We start from the raw sequence: 9,439 nt of genomic DNA on the forward strand, positions 1-9,439 counted from the left end.
GCCTCAAATGTATCTTCTCAAAGGGCAAAAGCTGATGCACCCAGTTCTAGGACGCTCAATATGTCCTGCCCACATGGAGGCTCTTGGCATTACTTGAACAAGGGCTGTGGGGGACAAAATGACAGCATGTCATTGCAGTCACATGAGTGACATCCTCTGCTAGCACAACCAGTCCTCCGAGTGGAGACATGCCATCACAGCAACTTGGTAGCAGGATACCCCCAGCCGCCGATCATCCTGGTCTTGGGTCGGGCCTTAGCCAGGGCCTTAGGGGATCTCTGTATCCATAGTATAAATCTGAATGAGATCAGATACAATATTATCGATGATTGGCCTGGTAAGGTCATCACTAAATACCTGCTACCAAGGCTTCTCGGCCTCACCCTCTGTAGGCACCTCGACTCCATACACCTGTAGGGCCAAGTAGAGCATAGCCACAGCTAGGTGCTGAGCCTGGAAGCAGAGGCACACCCCCCCCCCCCCATGGTAGCTATGTTGTAGCAGAGCCCAAGCAGTTACAGAGATGGGGGTTCGTTGCCAGCTGTAACGGTTCAGCCAGTTCCTGAGGGAAATCAAGTAGTGCAGCAGGTACTTGTGTGGATGCTAGAAAGAGACTTGGAAGCGCAGAACTCGTAGCATAAGAAGCTCACATTGTACAATGCAGTCTCGTAGCTCCCAGAAGCGGGAATCCAGCTCCGACGGCTCACTGCCCGGGTTAAAGTACCTGTGCAACACGTTGATGATGTCACGAATACGCAAGTGTTGCTCCTCCACTTCACCGGCCAAGTAAATGGAAGACATGGCGACCAGGTAGAGGTCATATGCGTCCAGGTTGATCTCGCAGAAGACCTTATGAGAAATGGTGCACGCCGTGACGGTGGGGATGGACTGCATGCCTAGCTTGATGCCTGCCTCCATGATAAACCGGGTTACTCCAAAGGGCACCCTTGCCTCGGGAGCCAACCTCTCTTCGGCTCCCGCCGCAGGCCATCTTTCGCAACTGTCTGGCTGAACACCCTCCATGAGGCCCAGCAGGCAGCCCCAGAAGGAGAAGCAACAATAAATATATTTCTTTTGGTAAGATGGACATTTTTACTGTGTTAATCCTGCCAACATATGAGCACATGAGATCTTTTCATTTTCTGAGGTCTTAGGTTTCTATCTTTGAAGACTTGAAGATCTTGTCATGCAGATCTTTTACTTGCTTGGTTAGAGTTACACCAATATATTTATATTATCTTAAACTATTGTGAAGGGTATCAGTTCTCTAATTTCTTTCTTAGCACATTTATCCAAATCTACTAATTTGCTTCAGTTAATTGTACATCCAACCACTTTGCTGAACTTGTTTATCAGCTGTAAGACTTCATCACCCCCAACCCACCCCCCCTTTTTTACCTCAAGCTGTATTACAGAGAAATAGTGATAAAAACTACATGTCACTGGTACAGAGACAGGTAGGTAGATCAACAGAATAAAATTGAAGACAAAGAAACAATTGAACCTACACACCTATGGTCACTTGATCTTTGGCAAATGAGCTAAAGCCATCCAGTGGAAAAAAGACACTATTTTTAACAAATGGTGCTGGTTCAACTGGCAGTCAGTATGCAGAAGAATGAAAATTGATCCATTCTTATCTCCTTGTACAAAGCTCAAGTCCAAGTGGATCAAGGACCTCCACATAAAACCAGGTGCACTGAAACTATTAGAAGAGAAAGTGGGAAAGAATCTCAATCACAAACACAATGTCACAGGGGAATTTTTCTGAACAGAACATTGACGGCTCATGCTCTAAAATCAAGAATTGAAAAATGGGACTTCATGAATTCGAAAAGCTTCTATAAGGCAAAAAACATTTTCAATATGGCTAAACAGCAACCCACAGATTGGGAAAATATTTTTCCCAACCCTACATCAAATAGAGGGCTAATATACAAAATATACAAAGGACGCAAGAAGTTAAACTCCAGAGAATCAAAGTATTAAAAAAGTGGAGTATAGAGCTAAAGAGGGAATGCTCAACTGAGGAATCTCAAATGGTGGGAAGCACTTAAAAGAAATGTTTAACATCTTTAGTCATCATGGAAATAAAAATCAAATGACCCTGAGATTCCAATTTACACCAATCAGAATGGCAAAGATCAAAAACTCAGGTGACAACAGATGCTTGCAAGAATGTGGAGAAAGAAGAGCACTCTCCATTGCTGGTGGGATTGTGAGCTGGTATAACCACTCTGGAAATCAGTCTTGCAGTTCCTCAGAAAACTGAAAATATATTTACCTGAGGATTCAGCTATACATTTCCTGGGTATATATCCAAAAGATGTTACAAAATATAACAAGACATGCTCTATAATGTCCATAACAGTTTAGTTTATAATAGCCAGAAACTGGAAACAATCCAGCTGTCTCTCAACAGAGGAATAGATACAGAAAATGTGGCACATTTACACAAATGAGTACTACTCAGCTATTAAAAACAATGGCTTCATAAAATTCTTAGTAGAATATATCATCCTGGGTGAGGTAACCTAGTCACAAAGAAACACACATGATATGTACTCACTGTTTAATAGATATTAGGCAAAATACCAGAATACTTACAATACAACTCACATATCATATGAAACCCAAGAAGAAGGAAGACAATATTGAAGTATGGATACTACAGTCCTTGTTTGAAGGGGGAATAAAATGATCTTGGGAGGTCATGGGTGAAGAGATCGAAGAGGGAGAGAGGATATGGAGGGAAATAGGGGCAGTTCAGATTCAGCAGGAGATGGGAGAATATTACAGAAGGTCAGAAATTTGAAAGGAATAGAGTAGAAGTGGGGTAGGTTAAACTAGGGATACTTACTAGAAAGTTTCAGATGCCAGGGACCAAAGAGTTCCCCGGGACCTAACAGGGAGAACATTAGCTGAAATACTCAACAAAGGGGAGATAGAACCTGTAGAGACCATATCCAGTGGATAGATACTGTCCCTGGTTGAAGGGTGGGCCCACCCAACCACCTAAAAATTAATAATCCAGAATCCCACCTATCGGAAGGAAATGCAGGAAAGAAGAGTAGAACAGAGTCTAAAGGAAAGGCCATCCAGAGACTGCCCCACCTAGGGATCCATCTCATCTTCCAAGACCATACCCAGACACTATAGCTGATTCTAAGAAATGCTTGCTGAGAGGAGCCTGGTATAGCTGTTGCCTGAGAGGGTGTGCCATAGCCTGTTCAATACAGATTCAGAGGCAAGCAGCCACACATTGGAGTTACCATGGGGACCCCAGTGAAGGAGTTGGGGGGAATACATAAGGAGCTGAGGGTGATTGCAACCCCATAGGGAAAACAACAATATCAACCAATTAGGCACCTTAAAGCTCCCAAGGAATAATCCACTAACCAAAGGGTACAGACAAGGGGACCCAGGGCTCCAGCTGGATATGTAGCAGAGGACGGGCTTATAGGTCATCAATGGAAAGAGAACTCTTTGGTCTGTGGAGTCTCGATATCTTATAGTAGTGAAATTCTAGAGCACCAAGTCTGGCATGTGTGAGGAGGTTGGGAGCACTCTCATAGAGACAGGGGCAATGAGGAGGGGATAATACATTTATGGAGGGGAAACTGGAAAGGGAGATGACATTTGAAATATAAATATATAACCAATAAAAATAAAATTAGAGAAAGTCTTCCTACCAAAAATAGTACAGAGCCAGATGGTTTTAGCACAGAAGTATACCAGACTTTGAAAGAAAAGTTAATACGAATATTCCTTAAACTATTCTAGAAAATAGAAACAGAGAAAATATTGCCAAAATCATTCTATGAGGCCAAAGTCACCATAATATCTAAACCTCACAAAGACTCCAAAAAAGAGTATTTCAGAATAATCTCCTTTATTGCAAAAATGCTCAATAAAATACTTTCAAACTGAATCCAAGAACACCTCAAATACATAACCCCCTACAATCAGGTAAGCATTAGAACAGTGATGTAATAATGGTTCAATATATGAAAACCCATCAATGTAATCCGCCATATAAATTAACTGAAAGAAAGAAAAACATGATCATTTCTTTAGAAGTTGAAAAATCTTTGAGAAAACCCAACAACCCTTCATGTTAAAAGCATTGAAGATATCAGGCATATAGAATGTAAATCTAAATTCATAAAAGCAATATATGGCAAGCCGATAGTTAACACCAAATTAAATGGAGAAAGACTAAAGACAATTCCACGAAAATCACAGACAATTCAAGGCTGTCTACCCTTGACCTATCGAATTTAGTGCTTGAATTTTCATCTGGAACAATAAGACTAATCGAATAAATAAATTTAATGCCAATGGGATAAAAATGGAAAGGAAGTAATCAAAGTATCAATATTCACAGATGATAAAATAGTAAAAATAAGAAACCTCCAAAATTCAACCAGATAAATCCTAGAGCTGATAAATACCTTTAGCAATGTGACTAGATACAAAATTAGCTTTAAAAAATCAGTAGTTTTTTTTTTATATATAAACAATAAATAGGCTAGGAAAGAAATAAGAAAAACACACTCTTTAAAATAACCACAAAAATATAAAATATCTTGAAGTAACTCTAACCAAGCAAGTGAAAGGTCTGTATGACAAGAATTTCATATCTCTGAAAGAATAAACAGAAGATATCCAAAGATGGAACAATCTCATATGGTCATGGAACCTAAGGATTAACATAGTGAAAATTGGCCAGCAGGAAAGGTGGCTCGTACAGGCTGAGCAACTGGTGAGTGGGAGACCTAGGCTGCTGGGGAGCAGAGGGATCTCTGCGGAGTGCACACGGAAAGGGTACACCCTGCCCTGACCTGCCCTGTCCTCCCTGATCCAGTGACCGGGAACAGATCTTAGAAACTTTTGTTCCCACCCGGAGATGACTTCAGGACGCAGAGCGGAGCCTGGCCCACCTGCCAGCCGGAAAGGTGGCTCGGAGAGGCTGAGCATCTGTGACCAGGAACAGATCTTAGGAACGTCTGTTTCCACCCGGAGGCGACTTCAGGACGCAGAGCGGAGCCTGGCCCAGCTGCCACCCGGAACCTGGGCTGCCAGGGAGTAGAGAGATATCTGCGGAGTGCACACGGAAAGTGTACCAGGGACACAGACCAGATACAAGGGAAAGGCAAGAACATATCACTGACAACAAAATGGAGAGGAAAGAGAAAGAGTATATCCCAAGGAAACCAAGACAATCTAGCAACACCAGAACCCAGCTCTCCGATAGTAGCAAACATCCAAATTCCAAACACTCCAGAAAAAGAAGACACAGACCTGAAATCATGCCTCAAGACGCTGATAGAGTTACTTAAACAAGAAAGGGAGGAAAAGCAAAAAGATTCAGAAGCTTTTAAAGAAGAAACAAGAAAAACACTCAAAGAACTCAAAAAACGAGAGGAAAACAGAACCAAAGAAATAAAGGAATGGAAGGGGGAAATTAAAACAGAAATTGACACAATAAAGAAAACGCTAAAAGAGATAACCCTAGAGTCAGAACACCAAAAAAAGAAATCAGGAGTCACAGAAGCAAGCATTTCCAACAGATTACAAGAGATCGAGGAGAGAATCTCGGGGGCAGAAGACAACATTGCAAACATAGACAAAACAGCCAGAGAAGATGCAAAAAACAAAAAGCTCCTAACACAAAATGTCCAGGAAATCCAAGACACAACGAGAAGACCGAACCTAAGGATAATAGGAATAAAAGAGGGAGAAGAGTATCAACTAAGAGGCACAGTAAATATCTTCAACAAAATTATAGAAGAAAACTTCCCTACCCTCAAGAATGAGATGACCACGAGCATAAAAGAAGCCTTCAGAACTCCAAATAGGTTGGACCAGAAAAGAAATACCTCCCGACACATAATAGTAAAAACATCAAGTGCCCAAAGTAAAGAAAGAATACTAAAAGCAGTAAGGGAAAAAGTTCAGGTAACATATAAAGGCAGACCAATCAGACGCACACCTGATTTCTCAACAGAGATTATGAAAGCTAGAGAGGCTGGACAGACATCATGCACTCCTTAAGAGAGCACAAGTGCCAGCCCAAGCTGCTATACCCAGCAAAACTATCAATCACCATCGATGGAGAGACAAAGATATTTCAAGACAAATCAAAATTCACACAGTGTCTGACCACAAACCCAGCACTACAACGAATTATAGGTGGAAAACCCAATACAAGGAGGGAAAATACAGCCTAGTAAAAACAAGAAAACTCCTAAACAAGAAAACTAAAAGAAGAAAAAAACACAGAAACAACTCAACCCAAAAAAGTAATAATGGCAGGAAACAGAAACAACTATTCCTTGATATCTATTAACATAAATGGTCTCAACTCCCCAATAAAGAGACATAGACTATCAGACTGGTTACATAAACAAAATCCAGCCTTTTGCAGCATACAGGAAACTCATCTCAGAGACAGAGACAGACACTATCTCAGAGTAAAAGGGTGGGAAAAAAACTTCCAAGCAAACAGCTCCAAGAAGCAAGCTGGAGTGGCTATTCTAATATCAAATAAGGTAAATTTCCAACCAAAAGTTATCAAAAAAGATAAAGAAGGACACTTTTTACTCATTACCGGGGAAATCTGTCAGGAGGAACTCTCAATCCTTAACATATATGCTCCAAATAAAAAATCACCCACATTCATAAAAGAAACTCTACTAAAGCTCAAAAAATACATTTCAACCCACACAATAATAGTGGGAGACTTTAATACCCCACTCTCAACAATGGACAGATCAGGGAAACAGAAACTGAACAAGGAAACTGCAAAACTAGCAGAGACTTTGAACCAACTAGAATTACTAGATATATACAGAACATACTATCCCAAAGTAAAAGAATACACCTTCTTCTCACCACCCCATGGCACCTTCTCGAAAATTGACCACATAATTGGACACAGAACGAGCCTTCATCGATATAAGAAGATTGAAATACTCCCATGCATCCTCTCAGATCACCGTGGTCTACGGCTGGTCTTTAACAACAACAAAGACAACAAAATGCCCACATACACATGGAAACTAAACAACGCTCTGTTAAAGGATAGCAGGGTCAAAGAAGAAATAAAGAAAGAAATTAAGGACTTTCTAGAATTCAACGAAAACAATAACACAACATACCCAAACCTATGGGATGCAATGAAAGCAGTATTGAGAGGAAAACTCATAGCCTTAAGTGCTTCCAAAAAGAAACTGGAGAGAGCTCACATCAGCAACCTGACAATACAGCTAAAAGCCCTAGAACAAAAGGAAGCAGATGTACCCAAAAAGAGTAGACAGCAAGAAATAATCAAAATTAGGGCAGAAATAGACCAAATAGAAACAAAAAGAACCATTGAAAAAATCAACAAAACCAAGAGTTGGTTCTTTGAGAAAATCAACAAGATTGATAAACCCCTATCCAGACTAACTAGAGGGCAAAGAGAAAGTATCCAAATTAACAAAATCAGAAAGGAAAGTGGGGACATAACAACTGAAACTGAGGAAATTCAAGAAATCATCAGATCCTACTACAAAAACTTATACTCCACAAAATTGGAAAATCTGGAGGAAATGGATGAATTCCTAGACAGATACAAGGTCCCAAAGTTAAACCAGAACCAAGTAAACCATCTAAATAACCCTATAACACCTAAAGAAATAGAAGAAGTCATCAAAAAACTCCCAACCAAAAAAAGCCCAGGTCCAGACTGGTTCAGTGCAGAATTTTATCAGACATTTATTGGGGATATAACACCAATATTCTCCAAACTATTTCAAAAGATAGAATCAGATGGAATATTACCCAACTCATTTTTTGAGGCTACAATAACCCTAGTACCTAAACAACACAAAGACCCTACAAGGAAAGAGAACTTCAGACCAATCTCACTTATGAACATCGATGCAAAAATACTCAACAAAATCCTTGCAAACCGAATCCAAGAACACATCAAAACGATCAATCATCATGACCAAGTAGGCTTCATCCCTGGGATGCAGGGATGGTTTAACATAAGGAAATCCATCAACTTAATCCACCATATAAACAAACTCAAAGACCAAAATCACATGGTCATCTCACTAGACGCTGAGAAAGCATTCGACAAAATCCAACACCCCTTCATGTTAAAAGTCCTGGAAAGAACAGGAATCCAAGGTCCATACTTAAACATAATAAAAGCAATATACAGCAAACCAACAGCCAACATCAAACTTAACAGTGGGAAACTTGAAGCAATCCCACTAAAATCAGGGACTCGACAAAGCTGCCCACTCTCCCCCTACCTATTCAACATAGTACTGGAAGTCCTGGCTGAAGCAATTAGACAGCAAAAGGAGATCAAGGGGATACAAATCGGAAAGGAAGAGATAAAGACATCACTCTTTGACGATGACATGATAGTGTACTTGAGTGACCCCAAAAATTCCACCAGAGTACTCCTACAGCTGATAAACAAGTTCAGCAAAGTGGCCGGATACAAAATTAACTCAAACAAATCAGTAGCCTTCCTGTACTCAAAGGACAAACATGTGGAGAAAGAAATTAGGGAAAACGTACCCTTGACAATCGTTACAAAAACTATGAAATAACTTGGTGTGACTCTAACTAAGCAAGTGAAGGACCTGTATGACAAGAACTTCAAACCTCTAAAGAAAGAAATTGAGGAGGATCTCAGAAAATGGAAAGATCTCCCATGCTCATGGATTGGAAAAATCAACATCTTAAAAATGGCCATCCTACCTAAAGCAATCTAAAGATTCAATGCAATCCCCATCAAAATTCCAACCCAGTTCTTCATGGAATTGGAAAGATCAATGTGCAATTTCATATGGAATAACCAAAGACCTAGAATAGCGAAATCCATCCTCAACAACAAGAAAACATCTGCGGGAACCACTATCCCTGACCTCAAGCTATATTACAAGGCAATTGTATTGAAAACTGCATGGTACTGGTACAGAAATAGGCATGTGGATCAATGGAATAGAATAGAAGATCCAGAAATGAGCCCTCATGTATATGGTCACCTGATTTTTGACAAAGGAGCAGTAAACATTCAATGGTAAAAGGACAGCTTATTCAACAAATGGTGCTGGTCCAACTGGCACTCAGCATGCAAAAGAATGAAAATAGACCCGTTCTTATCTCCTTGTACAAAGCTCAAGTGTAAGTGGATCAAAGATCTCCATATTAAACCAGATACACTGAAACTATTAGATGAGAAAGTAGGGAAAACCTTCGAACACATAGGTACAGGAGAAAATTTCCTGAACAAAACACCAATGGCTCAAGCTCTAAGGTCAAAGATTAACAAATGGGACTTAATGAGATTGCAAAGTTTCTGTAAGGCTAAGGACATCGCCAAGAAAACAAAACGGCAACCAACAGAATAGGAAAAGATCTTTACCAACCC

The 9,439-nt window shown here is 40.3% G+C and overlaps 1 pseudogene across 1 annotated transcript; it reads right to left on the reverse strand.

The window, feature by feature from the left end:
* Positions 1 to 267: 267 nt before the first annotated feature.
* LOC308415735 (cyclin-Q-like) lies at positions 268 to 1,023 on the reverse strand (annotated as a pseudogene). The gene has a single exon. The product of its transcript is annotated as a cyclin-Q-like (transcript).
* Positions 1,024 to 9,439: the final 8,416 nt, after the last annotated feature.

The sequence above is a fragment of the Micromys minutus genome, assembly GCF_963924665.1.
Source record: "Micromys minutus genome assembly, chromosome: X".
Classification (NCBI taxonomy): Eukaryota; Metazoa; Chordata; class Mammalia; order Rodentia; family Muridae; genus Micromys; species Micromys minutus.